Source organism: Mesocricetus auratus, unplaced genomic scaffold (genome assembly GCF_017639785.1).
Source record: "Mesocricetus auratus isolate SY011 unplaced genomic scaffold, BCM_Maur_2.0 Super-Scaffold_100033, whole genome shotgun sequence".
In the NCBI taxonomy this organism is placed as follows: Eukaryota; Metazoa; Chordata; class Mammalia; order Rodentia; family Cricetidae; genus Mesocricetus; species Mesocricetus auratus.
The window spans coordinates 15,679,314-15,699,389 of NW_024429213.1; the positions used below are offsets into that span (position 1 = coordinate 15,679,314).

General features: G+C 40.1%; 1 pseudogene; it reads right to left on the reverse strand.

Moving 5' to 3' along the window:
• Window positions 1–948: 948 nt before the first annotated feature.
• LOC101843541 lies at window positions 949–2,146 on the reverse strand (annotated as a pseudogene).
• Window positions 2,147–20,076: the final 17,930 nt, after the last annotated feature.

Genomic DNA, 20,076 nt, shown 5'->3' on the forward strand with positions numbered 1-20,076 from the left:
AACTGAGAAAATGCGTTTGTAACATCAGGCTATAAAACATTTTTTTCATTAGTGATTTATGGGGGAAGGCCCAAACTATTGTGGGTGGCACCATCCCTGAACTGGTGGTCCAATAAGAAAGCAAGATGACCAGGCTGACCAGGCAATGATAAGCATGGCCTCTGCACCAGCTTCTGCTTCCATGTTCTTGTCCTGGCTGAGCTCCAGTCCTTCAACATTTTCTTAAGTGATGGACAGTGATGTGGAAGCTTAAGCCAAATGAACCCTTTACTCTTCCATTTGCTTTTGGTAATCTTCCTTCATAATAGCAAAATAACCCAAGGGTAGTTTCTAAATGAGGTAATGTGGTCACTATACTCAACATTGTTGAATAATCCATAAAATATTCAAAAAGAGGTAAATTAGTTATTTTATTATTTAGAGAACCATTATTGCATCATACTCTACAAAGAAAATCAAAGATAAAATTTCCATTAAAATAATGATATGAGTTCTCTTTTAGGAAGAGACCATAGCTAGTTGATTGAGGACTTATTTATGAGCCCTTAATAATGTTTTACTTCTCTTCTGTATTGATGATTATACAATCTAGCCTGTGCTTATTAGCTGAACTCTGCATTTGTGTTCTGTATATTTTATTTAACAAAATAGAAAGTTTTAAAGAATGTAGGTTTGTAGGACAATTCAGAACAAAATGACCTTGTAGGAATTATGCCATTCCTTCCTTAATCAACATTCAGTTTGTAGTCATAGACTCACTTTACAGTGCTAAATTGCCAATTTGTTATGCATTTGTTTAGAGCAATGGCTCACAACCTTCCTAATTCTACATTATAGCTCTTCTTTTTTCTCAAAAGCAGTTTTTATTTGAAGCCAAGAGAAATCTGACCCAAAGGATTACAGTTCTGAGCACTCAAACCTTAAGTGTTAGTGGCACTACTTGAACTATCAATCTTGCTTCTCTTTGGTTGGAACGTGTACTTGTGTTAAACATTTTCCAGGTGGGTAAGAAGAAAAACCAAAAAAGGCTGAAGAAAATCTCTCAGCTACTGACAATACTCTCCAGAGACTACATAAAACAAAAAAACCCCATGTTGTGCCATTTACAAGGTTCCACCAAGAGCAGAGGGACACAGGACACACTACACCTGCAAGGGCAGACAAAGCAGGAAGAACAGGTCCAAGCCTCGTGGGGGAGAGCAGGCAACGGAAGAAGCTTCGGACTTCTGCGTGGAAAGGGCAATCCTTGTGCTTAGCACAGCTCATCAAGGCACACACTCTCCAGTTCCTGTTGTAGCTGAGTAGAGTGGTCAGGTCCTGTTTGCTCAGCTTGAAGTCAAAGACCATCAGGTCTCAGCAGTTCAGGCTGGATCACCACCAAGTTTTTTTGTATGGGGAAGCAGATCAGCATCTGAGCTGTAGTTTTATTGTACTTGGATGCAATTGGTTTAATCCTGGGATCCTCCAGGAGAGAAGGTCTTCTACCTTGGCCCAAGGCCTGTCAGTAGCGCCAAGGGGACTGTACACAGTCACCACAATGCCTTTGGATTGGCAGTACTCAATCAGCTTCTCCTGAGTTAGGTATGGGTGACAATCTGATTAACTGCAGGCTTATATTTTAAACAAGGTTCTTTAAGATTCTCTCGATCTGAAGAGGGTTGAAGTTGGAGACAGCAATCGATTTCACCAAACCCTCATCCACCAACTGCTCCATGGCTGTCCATGTGTCCACAAAATCATTGTCACTGGGAATCACATTTCCTGATGCATTCAGCGGGAAGTAATCATACCCAGGCTTGAAACATTTTGGCCAATAAATAACGTAGAGGTCCAGGTAGTCCAGCCGCAGATCACTGAGTGTCTTCTGGAAAGCTCCTTTCACCATGTTCTTGTTGTGGAACGTGCACCACAGCTTGCTGACAATGAAGAGCTCCTAGCGTTTCACCACCTGCTCCTTGAGTTTCTCCTGGAGGGACACTCACACCTCCTTCTCATTCTGTTACACCTGAGCACATTCAATGTGGCGGTACCAAATGACAATGTCAGTCTTCATGGCCTCAGTCACCTGTCCAGGAGGGGACTTCCAGGTGCCCAGGCCCAGGGTGGGCATCTTGGCACTGCTGTTGAGCTCCATATGGCTGGCCATATCCGCTGCACATTATACCACAGAACCTGCAACTGGACCAGCTGTTCTTCATAATAAAGAACTTTAATGCAGTTCTTCATGTCATGGTGATGCCCAAACATAAAATTATTTCATTGGAGCTTCATAAATGTAATGTTGCAACTTCTATGAATTGATATACTGGATATCTGATATGCAACCCTGTAGAAGGGTCATTCAATCCTAAGGAGTCACAACCAACAGATCAAGAATCACTGGGTTAGACTGAAGTCTACTTTGTTGCCATAGGACAATGCAACTTCAAGAATGTATAAATTATACTCCAGTCCTCTGCCCCATGTCTTCCTCCATGTGTTGTCACTGTATCTTCAAGTGCAATCTGGAGCCTAATAAACATTTCCATTCTCTTTATCTCCGTTGCTTAATTTCTAACAGTGTCTTCTTGGAAGACAACAGCTCATGAACAGTGAGGCTATTGTTTTTTTATTGCCACAAGACATGTTTTGAAGCTTCTTTTCAATATTCCCTAATGATCTCATAGTAGTAATGATCAATGATCGCTTTCATGCCAATGACACTGTCCATATACTGCTTTCTTAAAAGTCATGATGTCCAACAGCTCCCCAAGTCCAATGATTCTTTTAGGCATTTTCCTATTTTTCATACTCAATCTCTGTGTAGAGACAATACTTTTTTCATGTTCTGTCTCAAAATAACAAATCAAATTATCTTTTCTTGTGCATAAACTCTAGTAGTTTCCCCATGGAACAAAGAACACATATCATAAGCATGTGTTCAAGGAACTTCAAAAACCAGCTTCATCCTTTTATCTCAGCTTCCTTTTCAAAGACAATTAAACTCTTTCAAACTCTATCCTTCTCTGATTGAGAAGCAATGCTGGTTTCCTACATATTTGACTTGTTTTTCATAAACTACTCTTAAGCTACCCAGTTTATCTGATACATGTAACAAAACAAGCACCTAAAGTAGAAATTAAGTCAAACCTCATTTAAAAACCGATAAGAATGATGTAATATTATATAACATATATATGTATATATATGTTATATATATATATATAGGCTAATTTAAAAGAAGTGTATTTTCTGAGGAAAAAAGGTTTTAATGCAAGAAATTAAGAAACAATCATCAGAAATTGTATTAATATAATTCACAACTACAACAAAAGGACACCATTATTAATTTTGTCAAGGGTATTTGCCACTAAATTTTGATGGGCATCAGTAAAAAAGTATGACAGCTTTGTCTACCATACTACCAATATTTAAATCCATGATGACGCTATTACCAAAGGATAAAATCACAAGAAGAATGAAGTTGTACAACCACTTTCAAAAACTTGGCTTTCTCCAATAGAGTCTCACTGAATACATAAACCACGCTTAAGGCTAGGTCCCATACTTAGCAGTAGGTGGCCAACACAAAATGAGCTCAATGGTATTCTTGAGATTTTTTTTATTTTTTATTTACATTGCTTTCATTGGGCTTTTTATTTTTTACCTTACTTCTCTTTTGCTTGTATCGTATACTTTACAATTTTTGTTCTTTTATGGGGTGTGTGTGTGTGTGTTTATGTTTGACTGTGTTTCTCATGCTTTTTTGTTTCATTTTTACTCTGGTGTATTTATTAATTTGCTTGTTTGTTTTCTAAACAGAGACAGAAAGAAGGCATGGACTTGGATATGAGATGTGAGGGAGTATAAACAATGATCACATTATAGTACATAGAAAAGTTATTGTCAACCAAAAGGATGAAGTAAGGTATTATAAACAAAAAGACAAGACTTCTTCTCATTTATACATAATATATTTTCCTGTCAAATATTAGAATCTATTGAAAAGTAAAAATTAACTAGCAAAATGGTCATGTGGCTAGACAGAAAATTGATATATAAATACACAAATATTTTCCTATGGGCCAAATGTAAAATATTTTAACAGCAGCCAAAATTCAAAACTGTCTATGGAGACTATAAAAATGATATAACAATAATATGGGGGAAATATAACATTTTCAAAAATCTGGAAAAATTTTCAGAGAGATTCTGAATATGTGGCATACCATGCTCTGGAAGACACTTTATAATTTCAAAGATAACACAAAAAGTAGAAGCAATAACAAAATTCAGTGGAACTATATCAAACTAAAACGAGTTTGTGTGGCAAAGGAAATATTCAAAATATTGTAAAGACAAACTACAGAATAGGAGAAAGATTTTTGCATGCTATTTGTCTGACCAAAGATGAATCTATATTGACCTCAAGAGACTCAATGATGAACAGTGAATGATCCAATTTAAAATAGTAAAGAGTACCAACTAGATATTTCTTAAAGAAACCCTTAATAGTAGTAACTATGTGAAAATCTCTGTCTCATTTTCTGTTGTGGAAATGCACATTTAAAGCATAATGAGACATCAACTTATCCCATTTAGAATGGTGATTTTAATTGGTTATGGAAAAGGACCAAAGGTTGGTGAATAATCAGAGATAAAAGGGAAACTTGCTGAGTCTTGGGTGAGGAAGACTCTGTAAACCCACGTTCCCTGCAGCAGATTCATAATAGCTAAGATATGGAATCAGCCTAGGCACGCACAAATGAAGAATATGCAAATAAATTGTGGTAGAAATTCCCAACTGAATACTGTGACATCATAAAACATAAAATCCCGCCATTTTCAATAAAGTATATGAAAGTAGAGAATACTGAGCTAAGTGAAATAAATCAAATACATGCTGTATAGTGTTTCTCAGATGTAGGTTCTTGTGCATGCAGAATAAATGGTTCAAAAGAAAGCAAAGGGCTTTAGCATTTTTTATTTTAATAACTGGTATAGGCTATTCTATAAGCTGTGTGGCTTAGAGATCACAGAAGTTTATCCTCTGTAATTCTAGAAGTGAGAAAATCCAAGGTTAAGGTATGTGAGGATATGTCTGGTAAGGATCCCATGACTACATAAGCAATGACTTTCTCACCATGTATTTACACAGTCAAAGAGGCAAATCTCTAGTATATAGGAATTGACCATATTTATGAAGATTATGCCCATGTGACTTGATTACCACCACAAGCCCTCATCTCATACCAATCCCAGGAGCTTAAGACTTCAACTCATGAACTTTGAGGAGACAAACATAGTTTGCAAGCATATAATTCAGATGTTGCAATATGTACTATATAATAGGTACTATGTAAAAATTTTAGTGCAGGTCTTAGGACACATTAAAGCTTTAGAAAACAACAACCATGTTCCTTCTTTAAAAATGTTCTTAACATTTAGTATGCAAACCTCTGTAAGGCATGTGAAAATGCTGCATGTGTAAATCTTAAGGTCCTCAGTTCTAAAAGAGGAACATTCTCATCTGTGTTTGTGCTCTGAGCACTCCTGAATATGTCTCAAGTGCTCCTGTTCTATTTTTACTCTTCTCCAGTAGTAGTGCTATCCTGCAGTTGCCCCAGCAACCACCACAAAGCTGTATGCACTGCAGTAGATACTCAAGAAGTATTTATGTAACTGAATCACACAATAGTTCCTTGAAGAAAAAGTCTACTATGGCCTAGATAGAACGGTATAAAAAGATCAGTGACAACACCGATGTATTAGAAAGAATAGGAGAGTTTAGATCAGGGTTGTTGACTGGTGGAGAGGCTCCAACTGAATGAGAAAAACCGATGATACAGGAACAATGGATGGGGTGAGACAAATGAGTTAACAAAGCAGTGCCAGGAAACGCATGGTCATCCAATGTTTCAATTTACCAGCTTCACCCAACTTCCTCACCTTTATCCGTAGCTCCAGAAAGAAATGTGCTACTTGGCCATGTCTAAAGAGGGTTACAAATGGTCCACACCAAGCTAGTTGAATACTTTCTCTGTAAATTTGAAATTAAGATATTGAGGCAGCAAGCAGTTGGGGAGGGGCGAGGAGCTCAGAGTCAGTTAGGCCCATCCACAGACAAAAAATTCCACACTGTAAAACAAGAGCAGAGTCCTCTGGTATGTGTATCCGTGTAGCAGAGTCACAAGCAGAGATATAGGGAGTCAAGAAAGCTATCACCTGCCATAGCATTCTCCCTGTGACTTCTGTTCCCATAACACCTTGCTGTGACTCGTCCTAATATACCTTCTTATTTGATAGTGATCCTTTATTTTAGCATGAGAAGAAGTAAGTTGGGTTTGTTCTCCACAACTCAAGAATGTGGACTCTTGGTGAAAGAACAATTCAATGTATAATAGTGTCTAGAATGGTACCTCCCAGTGGTATCATAAATGTAAGTCATATGTGCCATTTGAAAAATGTTGAGCCACATTTGACAATGAAAAAAGCAAGTGAAAATATTTGAGTTGATTTTATTTTAGCCAGTAAATGCAACATAAGAGCTCTTCAGTGAGCAATTCTAGTTATTATTCTGGTTACTGTGACAAAATACTTTATAAGAAACAAAAGAGGGAAGGGTTCATCTCAAGTAGAGCTTAAGAACAGATATATATCATGGAGACAGGAGCCAAAATTTGTTTGGTAAAATTGTCTCTTTGTGTCTATAATTTCCGAGAGGAAATAGAAAGTGGGAACTGTCAATGAAACTTCACCCCCCCTCTCCACACACATACTGGACAACTTTCTCTCAAAAGGCTGCATCATTGGTTCATATAATTTTAGGGTTTTTTAAATATCTATGGTGATACATATAGTAGCTTCACTAATTTATATTCTGACCTACAGACCTGCAGTGTACATGGGCAGAGTACATGGTTCCCTTTTGTCCTCATCCTCACCAGCATTTTTATCTACTCTTTGTTTTTGATTATGATGATTGCCATTCTGACTGAGGTGATATGAAGTCTCAGTGTAGTTTTAATTTGCATTTCACTGATAGATGTTAATGTTGGACATATTGTTCCATATTTATTCACTATTTGTATTTCATCTTTCAAAAAGGTAATTGCCACATTTACTGGATTATTTGAGTTAATGTTCATGTTGGTGCACATTCATGATAGGGCATGCATTTATTTGTGTGTATACACAGAAAGAAGCCAGAGACCTTCCTCAAGTGTCATTTGTTAGTCGCTATCCAACTTGTTTTATTAAGGCGGGATCTGGCACTGGTCTGGAGTTCACCAAGTAGGGTGATTTGGCTGGCAGGAAAAACTCAGGATCCACCTGTCTACTTCACCAAAATTGTTGTTTTGTAGCACTGGTTCTGGAGGCTGAACTTGGAAACTCATGCTTGAAAGGTTATCACATTACCGACTGAGCCACAACCTCAGCCCTCGTTTAGTTTTATTTTAGATCTTCAAAAGTTACTGTCTATGTTGTATAGTTAGCATAGATTTTTCCCATTCTGTAGACTGCCTATTGACTTGATTGCTTCCTTTGTTGGATGAAAGCCTTTTACTTCCATGCAACCCCATCTGTCAGTCTTGGTGTTGTTTCCTGATTGATTGGAGCCCTTTACAGAATGTCTCTACATGGCTTGAACTCAGGTCAGTCCTCATGTGTGACCATGTGGTTCTGGCATGACTGTGCAGAGTCCAGCAGCATGTCTTTCAGTCTCGTGAAGTCATATGCCCCAGCTCTGGTTGACATTCCGTTCTTGGAGTGTTCCGTACACTTCAAGTAGGTGGCCAAGCTTCTCCATGAACTGACAATATATATGTCCGCCAACATTTTATCCAGCATTTAGTTACATCTACACAGCCTGATCCATCTCTCTCTCCATCTGTTAGTGCTTTGTTTTGCTTTCTGAGGTGCTGGCAAACTCAGAACCTTACATGTCCCAAGCACACACTTTATCACTGAATTTCATCCTCAGCCTTGATCCAACCCATTTTCTGTCATCCCCCATAACATTAGTGGGTAGTGCTGATTGTAATAGTGTATGTTTTCTGAAGTGTATTACAAGTTTAAAACTTAAAACAGAGATTGTGTTTGCCATCTGTAGGAAGGTAGAACCTCTTAAACCTGTCAGTTGCTATGTTTGTGCAAACTGTTTGTCATTTTTAATTTAGAGGCCAATGATCATTTTCACTGACTTGACCCAGTATCCTAAGAAAGAAACGGAACAGTTCCCTGTGCCATCATTTGTATTAATTGAGCCCATGTCACTGCAATAAAATACCTTCAAAAACTACCTTTCATTGACAAGGAAATCATTTAGCTCACAGCTTCAGAGACTCATATGCAAGGAGCCTGCACAGCTTATTCCTGTGAGAGAAGAAGGTGGTGGCACATCTAAAAAGGCATGTGTTACAGAAACTGCTTATACCTCAAGCCAAAAATCAGAAGAGAGAAGAGGCTGAAATTCCCTAGTCTCCTTAAAGGCTATGATCCCATCAACCTAGGGACTTCCTGAAGCCCCCCCAAAACACATACACACACACCTAGCACACACACATACCTAACCATACATATGATCTCAATATCACCTTTGTCAACCAAGCCTTTACGCATAGCTTTCCGAACAGCTCAGTTACACTTATGTAGTAGCACCATATGTCTGGGATTGGGATAAAGAGGCACTACAGTTAAATCTCACAAGCAGTGGACTCTTCAAAATATGTTCTACAATCTGATGGCTCAATGTGAACCCTTGGGAGGGTACCGAGTAGCTGTTTTTGCAAAGTTGAGCATGCAACATTTAAGAGTTACCAATTAATACATAATTTGGTATATTAGGTAGAGTCTGTATACTAGGACTGAGGCACATAGAATATCTTTCACATCCTGGAAGTAATCATTGCTTCCTGAAGCTATCAGGAAGAACTTTGGTGTAGCTGCAGCTTGTTGTGGCGTTCAGTGAGTATGGGGTCAAGAATGGGTCTTAGTTTTAAATTATTCTCTCTCTTTTCCAACTAAGTGATTGATAAAAATGAAAGAAAACACTAAATCCCTGGTAAATACATGTTACCACCTGCAGTCTGACCATTTTTTTCTGTGATGCTGTTTGGAGGTACAGTGTAAGGACAGATGCACACTTATACAACAAACCATGCTTAACACACACACACTTAACACACACACACATTTCCTGGAAATGGTCACCTCATTTTCACTATCACGAAATGGTTTGTTTGTCAGGGTGAGGTCCATGCCATTAAACTTTACAAAGCTCTATTCCAAGCAATATCTCTCACAGATATGTCCTGAGACTTGACATCAAAAGCTTGAACAATAGATACAAGCAGAATCCCACTATGGAGCTTGAGAATTACAATACCCATTCAAGGCTCATGACCAAAATAAAGAGATAAAATGCATCAAAGTAGTGAATAAAAATTGCTAAAACTCACTGTCTCAAGTGGAACTAAAGACTGGAAAGGACAGACACTGTGAGTGTCCCTCTCTAGAAAGGACCAAGAACATGACGAATGACCCTGTGGTGTGACATTCCATCATGCTTGCCCAGCACCATGGACCAAATCCCACCACTTTCATGCATCTGTTCTGGCCAACTCTACAAAAACACACCACATTTTGATGTCATCACAGTGTACATGTGTCCAAATGTAAATACAAAACTGTGAGGAAATAACAAAACTGTGAGGAAATAACAAAACTGTGAGGAAAACAACTTGGAACATGCTTAACGGGCATGAGATTCCAGGCATTCTGCCTTCAGTCTCCATGATGTTTTGTTTGTGTTGTTGTTTTGAGTTACTCTACATAACTGATGCTATTCCAGAACTTCATAAGTGAGCAGAGTGAGAGAAAATACACAGAGATTTCTCTGCCTCCATTTCATGAATTCTTGGATTAAAGGCAAGACCTACCATGCCCAGAAAAGTTTCATTCTTAATGACTACCTGGTCACTGAATGCAAAAAGTCATGAGAAAGTCTAATCAATGGGATGTGTAACTGCTGTGGTCATCTGAATTTAAATAAGCCCCAATGACACATAGGGAGTGGTATTATTGGTAGTGTGTCCTTGATAGAGTAGGTGTGGCCTTGTTGGAGGAAGTATGTCAATGAGGGTTGGGCTTTAAGGTCTCAGAAGCTCAAGTCAGGCCAGATGGCTCACTCACTGTCTCTTCCTATTGCATGTTAGTCACTGACAATACTACAGCAGCATGTCTGCCGGCATTCTGCCATGCTTCAAACCATGACGATAATGGAATAAACATCTGAAGTGTAAGCCAGTCCAAGTTAAAGGTTTCCCTTTATAAGGGTTGCCATGGACATGGGGTCTCATTACATCAGAAAATCCCTAACTGAGACACCTACAGACACTAACCTTACCTGTAATCATCCCCATTCATAGTGAGGTCACCTGATGAGTGCTGGTCTGAGGCACATGAGCAACACATGGCCCATGGAAAACTGAGTACTGTACAGGTGGGGTGGAAAAGTGTTGGTGATGTGCTTGGAAAGAGCATCCTCATGGGGTTACATTTTTGCCTACTTTCTTGATGCTGACACTCAATATTTCTGCTCATTGCTGGCTTACTGAGCCCAGTCTGAGGTTTGGCCTTCAGCAGTGTTAATGCTGGGTGAATCAGCTAAAATTCCTCAACAACTTCAGACTAGAATGGATTTCCATGATTGTAATGTTTGGGTATATAACACAGATGAAATTGTGGGAGGGAGAAGCCTCTCCTTCTGGAAGTCAATAGACCATCTACAGGACTTTAGGGCAATGTAGACATTTATGGACAAAACCATGGACACCAGGAGAAAAGACAAAGAAAGGAACACTGCTGTGAGTCCTTCAATATGACTACCCTGCTAACCTGATAGACACCCTACCAGCAAGACCGTGAATCCCCAAATCCACATACCTTGGGTAATATTAATGGCTTTCGGGGCTCATGTACTCACTGTCCACATGGGGATGCTTTCCTGATTAACATCTTTTCCTGGCAGTTTTTATGGGGAGTCCTCTGGGAAGAGTTAGGTGCACATTAAGAGGCAGACTTGTCCCCACATGTCCAGACAGTGTACAAATGACTTCCATACAGTTTTGAGAACAAAGAAAATCATGATTAGAGCAAAGGAACTCAGCATCACATGTCTTATCTAGCTCTCTTGCTCATGAGGGACATGGGGTGCACTGAATTTTTCAGTTGAGTCAATTAAGGGATATAGTAGGAACATGACATTTTAGAGGAAGAAATGGCTCAAAAGGAAGTGATTCCTGAATTCTCTGTCAGTCTGTGGGATCATTTTGTCCTTTGTTGTCACAGTGCTTGACTGAGAAAAGTCACTAAGAAGAGCAAGCAACATTTTTCAAGCTGAGTTCCTCACGTACCTAGGCACAGGGCCACCTGGGCACCTGGGCACCTGAAGACCGTGTCACCTATCAATCCACTGGCCATCCAGAATATTTTTTCCTAATTTTTAGATAATATTCTTACATTTCAAAAGTACCGTGTGTGTGTGTTTGTGTGTGTGTTCACACATATGCATGCCATGACACACATATGTGAACATTAGAGAACATGGAAAGTATGTTCTGTTCACCCAACACATGTGTTCTGGGATTTCTACTCAGGTCCAAAGGTAGGGCACACATTGCTTTACAATCTTGTCTTTCTTGTGATACCCTGGTCTTGAATTTTTATGTGTTCTCTTTTCTAGAATCCCTTCTTTCAATAATCATCAGAGGGCAGCTTTGCACTGCCCGCCTAAGAAGTTTGCTGTGACTAGTAACGTCCTGGCATTGATACCCACTAAATGAAGAGTCTTGTTCCTAATTAAATTCTACTTTCAGTACTGAATGACTACACTGCATACCCCTTTCACAAATTTATTTCAGTCACAGTTTTGGAGGCTGAGAGCCGTGATACAAATTTTCAGCTCTGTGTAGGACTGCATATGGCAGGATGAAAGTGCACCCAGTTGAGACAGGAAATGAGAGAGATACTTAGGGGCCATGACCTCTATTAAATGCCATAAATTATCATTTTTATAAATTCTAGAGATTTTCATAAAATTTGTTTCCATCTTTTCCATACATTTCCTCCCAACTATTCGCAAATCTGCCCAAACTTCCAAATTCATCAATGTTTTTAAGCTCTTCAAGGTCAATTTGTGATGCCTGCAGATTTTGGATGCATGCGTATCCAAGAGCAGGTGAACATTTGAACTCCTATCAATTCAGACAGCAAATGGCAAAACTGTGCAGGCTTAGTGATAGACCAACTCTCTGAAAGGCAACTTTGGGACTGTGGATTGAGCTCAAACTCTAGTGGTGATTGAGGTACAAACATGAGTGCCTGATTTCAATGAGAAAAACCAGGCATGGTGGCTTACCATCAGGATCCTTGATCTGGTGAGGCGGAGATTGGTGGGAGTGCTGGTTGGGATCACTGTACAGGAAACCCAGGCTAATCATGAACTTCAATCCAATAGAAAGACTGCCTCCAGGAAAAGGGGGCCAAGTTTTGAAGCATGCGTGGAAGTCTAACCTTTGCACATTTCCCCTTGGGCACATGTGCCCCCCAAACATGTGTATGCTCATATAGAACATGCACATGCACAAAAGACCTTCTGAAGGCACACTGGCTTTAAGTTCACATCTTCCCCCACAGACCCACGTCCACACAGCTCACCAACTCCTGTCACTGCTCTTCACTGGATAAAGCTTCTTTCCTGTGAGTATTAGGGAACAAAATCATCCATACCCATCACTTCTGAATGGTGTTCAGATTTTGTGGGCAGCATGACCAAGAGATGGAGAGAGACAGAGAGGAAGATGGAACACAAAATAAAAGGCAAAGGCCACCACTTACCAGCCATGAGGCTGCTCTTTGAAGTGACAGAGTGTCTTGTGACAGCTAAGATAAATAATTAAGAGACTAATGCCTACTGCCTCCTGGAACCCCTCAGCAAATAATCAGTCTCAGAATGAACAAGTGATCTTTTAAGATCCATTAATTCGGATCACATTAACTGTATCTCAAGATAGAGATCAGGAATTCCATGAGGAACTTTGTGCAAAGAATGTTTTACCATTTGCAATGGTCATACCCTGGCCATTCTGACACTGGGATGGGACCAGAAGGCAAAGACAAAGGAGAATAATCCACTAGAGTCCCCCAGGGAAATGAGCTTCTCTTCTTACTGTGTGGACACAGTGACAGTTCCTCCAGGGCAAAAGGACATGCATCCTAAATACTCCTTCTTCCTGCCTTGCTCCTTTCCCAGGCAGATTAACCTTGTTGCCATTCTCCAAAGGATGGAGTAGAGAAGCCACTTTTTTCTCTTCCCTTAGACCATTGGGTTCCTATTCTCTCATATCTAATTTGTGGCAGAGAGGTCCTTCTTTTCCTGTGGATCTCCAGAATGATGTAGCCCTTCAGGGATCTGTGGGATGAAACTGGCCTCACCCTTACCAAACTGGGAGGTCCTCTATTGCCGTGATGGTCCCTTCCAGGGGGAATGTATTGTTCTTGTGGCAGGTAGCTGTTGGATCTCCAAACCTCTACCTCTGCTTCCCCTACTTATGTAATAGCCTCCAAATCTGGTCTGAGAAATAAAAAAGAAGTTTCCTTTGGCCCCATGTTTGTTATTTATACCTGGTCCCAGTTCAAAAACAAATGGACTCTATTTGTGTCTTTCCACTTTCTCTGTGGAAACATACAAAGTGACTGACATTTTTCATATTCATACCTCAATAGCTTACAAGCAGGATGCACAAGAACGAGAGATGACTTAAATACATCACCAGGTTACCCAGACAGTCACTCTGCTACCGTAGATTTAGTACCAGAGGACATCCTTCATGACCCATTCTTTGTGCTTTGATAACTTCATGCTCAACATTGAACTTCTCTAGCAACCCCCCCCATGATAATAAGTCTTTTGAACATCAGTCCCTGGTCTCCAGTTCTCTTTCTTGCCCCACTCACATACAGCACATTTACAGGCTTCCCTTCCTAGATGGTGAACTTTCTCCTTTACAAACTTGTTCAGAAATTGGGAAACTCAAGACACATTTAAATTCCACCATGAGTACACCCTCCCCATTGCCAGGTGATGAAGGTGTCCTGACATAATCCAGGTCCAGGTCCCATTCCCTCTGAGTGACCAGTTTTAAAGATCATCCCTGCTACGATCTCTCCACCCTCCCCCAGTGAATCCCCAGTGCTCAATGTGACAGTTGAGCAAACACAGAAGATTATATACACTATCTTGTGTGTTTGAAGCATAGACAAGCCGTGTCCCTTGCTTTGTCTACAGCATGCACCTGGGCTGGTGAGAGTGTCACGACAATTGGCCCAGGCTCCATAACTGATGAGTAATATCTGGTCACTGAAGTAAAGTCCCATGGAGAGAGGACCTCAAAAAACATCTGACTATTTTCCATTAGAGGAATGCTATCTTTCTGCTCATTTGTGGTCCATAGCCCCTCAAACTCTAATTAGTCCTCACTGCCCAATCATGATTTCTTCCGCCCTTCCTTGTGTTCCATTAACAATCTAGTCCCACTTTTAGTCAGGCCAATCCTGAGGAAGTGCAGTGTTCCTGGAGTAATGGTAAAGAAATGGCAAAGATGCACAGGCAGTTCTGTGAGCATAATGAAATACAGAGGGTCTAACAGTTGACAGCACCATGTGCTGTTCCTGCAGAGGACTGGAAGTTGGTTCCAGAAAACCTCATGGAGCACTCTGCAGGAATCCCAATTCTTAGTGTGGCCTCCATGGACACTGCACTTATATTCACATCCATCACCCCCCCCACACACAGACTCTCCCTCTTTCTCTCTCTCTGACACACACACATAGACTCAAAAACACACAAAATGAATTAAGAGATTTCTGATTTCTGGTATTCTCTTAATTAAGTGACTTCCAATACACTCCAAACATCATTATCTGTATGTCACAGGCGTTTTTCTTTTATGGAAAGAAAATTCTGTGTTCTTTATATTACATCCCATTAGGGTTTTCCCTCCCTCTACTCCTCACAATTCCTCACAATGCTCCCTGTCCTCTAGATCCACTCTCTTTCTGTCTATCATTAGAAAAGAACAGACTTCTAAGAGATAACAACCAAACAACTTAATAAAATATACTACGATAAAGCAAGCACTACCATATAAAAAATGAACACGGTGATTCACCAGGAAAAGAGTCCCAACAGAAGGCACATGATTCAGAGATCCCCTTGTTCTCACAATCAGGAGTACCATATTAATACTAAGCCAATAGGTATAATACATATGCTCAGGACCTGGTGTAGATCCAGGTAGGTTCTGTACTTGATTTTCAGTCTCTGTGAACTGATATGTGCCTTGTTAGGTTGATCCAAAGGGTCTTGTTCAGCTGGTGCCCTCCATTCCCTGTGGCTCTTACAGTCTTTAACATCCACTTCCATTGGTTTTCCAGAGCTCTTATGAGAGAGATGTGATGGATTCTACATATGTTCCCATCAGCTGCCTGAGCCAGCCCATCTGAAGATGACTGGATGAGGAACTGATCTATGAGTATAGAAGGATATCATTTGAAAATATTTTATTGATTTTTTAGATCAGTATTGTTAGTATTTACACTAGGATTCTGGGCTGTGTAGTGTCCTGTACTTGGATATCCATTTAGGTCATGTGTGGATTCCTTATTGTGGAGTGTGGCTTAAGTCAAATCAGACATTGGTTGGCTACTGACATTTCCTGGGTCACCATTGCTCTGGCATATTTTGCAGGCATGCCAGAGGTTATGTAGCTGCATTGCTGTCCACGTTTACCTTTTGTTATCTTTCCCTCTTTTAGCCAGAGTACCTTCGCTCACCAAAGAGACTAGAACATAGGGTTGAACGTTCTTGTAGGCAGCAGTTTGACTTCTCCATGTACAATGCATTTTGTGAATGTTGTCTTCACCAATGGGGCCCCACTGTCAATTTTCAGAGAGTGACCATTTCTTTATAAACAGCCTAGGTTGAGGATTTCCATGGGACTCCCTGGACCAAGAACTCAATTGATACAACCCAGTCCAACCACTGCAAGGTTGGCCAGCTACAGCCAATCAATGGCCACTTGAGACTCAATATCCATTCCCCATCACTAGGAGTCCTCATTAGGATCACCTTAATTGATTTCAGGAAGTTGTCAACACACAAATTTCCACACCAACAACCAAGTGCTACCCAATTCAAGCCTTCACTCCCAACAGTTTCTCTCTGCACCATATCCCCCATCCCTAATTACCCATCCCCATTACTGTCCCCACCTGCCCCTAGTCTACCCTTAAAATCTCTATTTCTCCCTTCCAGGAGATCCACATATCCCCAACTAGACCTCTCCTCTTTACTTAACCTCTCTGGGTCTAAGGATTTTAACTTTGTTATCATTTATGTTTGCTTCTTTTGTTTACTTTTTTTGAGACAGCGTCTCATTATGTAGCTCTGACTGTCCTAGAACTGGCTACACAGATCAGACTGGCCTGGAATTTACAGAGATCTACCTGCCTCTGACCCTCAAAGTGCAAGGATTAAAGACTTGTACCACCACAGCCTTCAGCTTATCATTTACTTGAAGGCCAGTTTACACTTATAAGTGAGTCCATGCCATATTTATCTTTCTGGGTCTTTCTTACCTCACTCAGGATGATTTCTTTCTAGTACAACCTATTAGCCTGCAAATTTCATGTTGTCATTTTTGATGTTGTATAATGTTTCATTGTGTAATTGTTCCGTGTGTACATTATCCATTCTTCTTTTGAAAGACATCTAGGCTGTTTTCATGTTCTGGCTATTATGAATATAATGGCAATGAAAATGATTCAGCAAGTGTCTGAGCTGGGATGAAGTGTGCTTTGGGTATATGCCCAAGACTGGTACAGCTGGATCTTGAGGTAGTTTAATCGCCAATTTTCTGAGGAACTGACATATTAATTTGCATAGTGGTTTCACAAATGTGTACTACAAGCAGCAATATAGTAGTGTTCCCCGTGCTCCACCTTCTCAATGGCATGAGTTGTCACTGGTGTTTTTGATCTTTGCCATGCTTACAGGTATCTGATGATATCTCAAAGTAGGATTAATTTTCATTCCTCTTATGGCTAAGGAAGTTGAAAATTTCTTTAAGTATCTCTATGTCATTTGAGGTTTCTCTATTGAGAATTCTCTGTTTAGATCCATGCACTATTTTTAAATTACATAGCTTGGGTTTTGATACCTAGTTTCTTGAGTTCTTCATATATTTTGAAAATTAGCACACTATCAGATATGGAATTATAAAAGAAAAGCAACTATTTTCCTCACTCTGTAGGCTGCTGTTATGTTCAATTGATTGTGTACTTTGATGATAGGAGATGTTCTTCTGTATGCTGTGAATAGTTGATGCTTTTACTGGGTGATGAATAAAGCTGTTTTGACCAATAGCCAGGCACAATATAACTTGGCTGGAAACCCCAACAGAGATACAGAGAGAAAGAAGTCAGAGTCAGGAGCCACCATGTAGCTGCCAAAGGAGTAATATGCTGGAAAAATGACAGCAAGCCACAGACTTGTGGCAATACATAAATCGTGGGTTACTTTATAAGAGAGAGCTAGCAAGTAACACTCATGTGCAATTGGCCAAACAATTATAATTTAATATTAGCCTCTGATATTTCATAAGTGGCTATGGGGGCTCAGAAGGAGGAATGGAAAGTGGTGCTTTGGGTTATTTAAGACAGAGAAAACTTTCAAGTCCACTCTGTCTTACAGAATATTTTCAGTTTCACATATCACTCCACCAAGGGGTCTCTTTTATTAGTTGCCAATCTTAGTTTTTGTGTTAATATGTTTTGTTCTGGTATTTGCCAATACGTAGCATGAATAATAAAAATGCAGAAGTGATGTACCAAAATTATGCTGTAATGATAAACGGCACACTTACAGAATGTAAAACTAAGTATTTATTGTAGAAATTACTCACAAGATACCAAACAAGTAACCCAGATGAGCCCAGTAGCTTTCTGACGCCGAACTGGAAGCCGAAAGCCGGAAAAAGAGACCAAGACTTCCGTTGTTCAATCTTTTATGCCTTCCCCCATAACACCCCCTAGCCATGCCCAAAAGTGGGCCTTGCTAGTGACGTAGTTCACCACCTACGTACGTATATGTCTTTACGTCCATCCGTGTATGTCTTCAGTCATGCCTAAAGTGGGTGTGGTTAGCAGTGTGGTAAACCACTCTTTTATTACCTCATCTGTATGTGCCTCTAGTAAGTCACATGGTTAATGGTGGCATTGTTTTCCTCCTACACAGAAGCAGATTTCAGAGTTCAAACTGAAGATTAGAAAAGCAAAGCAGCCAACCACTAGAACGTTCTTACCTCTACCAAGACTGGGGTGATCCTGTTTTCATAGTGACTGCAGACTGAATAGACTGTACTCTTGTCTCCATTCAATTTATACTCTTCTCTAGTGCTGGGATTAAAAGTGCCTGGCCTGGATGGCTGAGTGCTGTGGACAGCTTTGCACTCTGATCTTCTCACAAGCTTTGTCTGTTAGATCATAAACGAAATATCAACACAGAATTTTTTGAATTTTTTAAATTTATTGATATGATCATAAGGCCTTTGTCATTCAGTATGTTTATATGGGGGATTGCATTTGCTGATTTTTGTATGTTGAACCACTGTAGCAAATCTGGGATGAAGCCTACTAGATCATGCTGCATGGTTTTTGACATGTTCTTGGATTCATTTTCAAGGAGTTTCTAGAGTTTTATTGCATCAATGACTGTAAGGGAAATTGTTCTATAATTCTGTTTCTTTTTTCAGTCTTTATGTGGTTTGAATATCAGGTAACTCTGGCCTCACAACATTAATGGGCAATGTTCCTTCTATTTCTACCTTATGGAATAATTTTAAAAGCACTGGATTCTTTCAAACTCTGGTTGATTTCTCTGCTAAAACCATCTGTCAGTCCAGAGTTGGTGAGCTCCCACTAGCTTGGGTCATGTGTCTCTGCATGTTTCCCCATGCTGGACTTGACCTCTTTGGATTTATTATCAGTCTCTCTCTCTTTAATTTGACTCAGTGATTTCAGACAATTGGTTAGTTGTGGATCTCCTCATCTGCTTCCGTCTGTTACCGGATGAAGTTTCTGTCATGACAATTATGGTATTCCTCAATCTCATTACAGAGGATGGCCAGTTCCAAGTACCCTTTCCACTACTACTTAGAGTTTTATCTGGGTTCATCCTTCTAAATTCCTGGAAATTGCCCTAGTGCCACTATTTTCCTTACTAATCCCATAATGCCTCCTATACCATGATAATCCTTCCTTACTCCCCCACTCTGTCCTCCCCCCAATTCTACCATCCTGTTTCCTCAAGTTCACTTCCACATCACCCTTCCTTCTTTCCTTGTCTCTACCATCACCTCCCTCTAATGCTACAGATTACTAAGTTGAGCTTGTCTGTTTCCCATGTACCTTTACTAGGTAGATCCTTGTATGTCTCCCTTATGCTCTTCTTTGGTATCAGGTTCCACAGCCAGTGAAGTCATCATACATACATACAAACATACATACATACATACATACATACATACATACATATTCATGCTCACCTAAATTAGTGCTATATGCTCGGAGTGAATACATGGTGCGAGAAGTTTGACAATTTCCTTTGTTCTGTGCAGAGAGGGAGAGAGAGAGGGAGAGAGAGGAGAGAGAGAGAGAGAGAGAGAGAGAGAGAGAGAGAGAGAGAGAGAGAGAGAGAATGGAGGGAGAGTGAGGGAAACAGAGGGAGAGAGGGAGAAGGAATTGCTTTCTGAAATCTTGAGAATTCCTTTGTGTGAACACCAAACCATAGAATCTAACCAATGTTCTGTTTCAGCATTTTTATGAAATGACCCACCAAATGCACCACTCCAGAGACACCAACACAGAAGGATTAGCATCTGGAGCTCTGACACCAGGGCCCCACAAGTGTTCACAGACCCTTCTCCTAACACAAGAAAGAAAGGGTCTCCCAATCTGCACACTCTCACTGAAAAT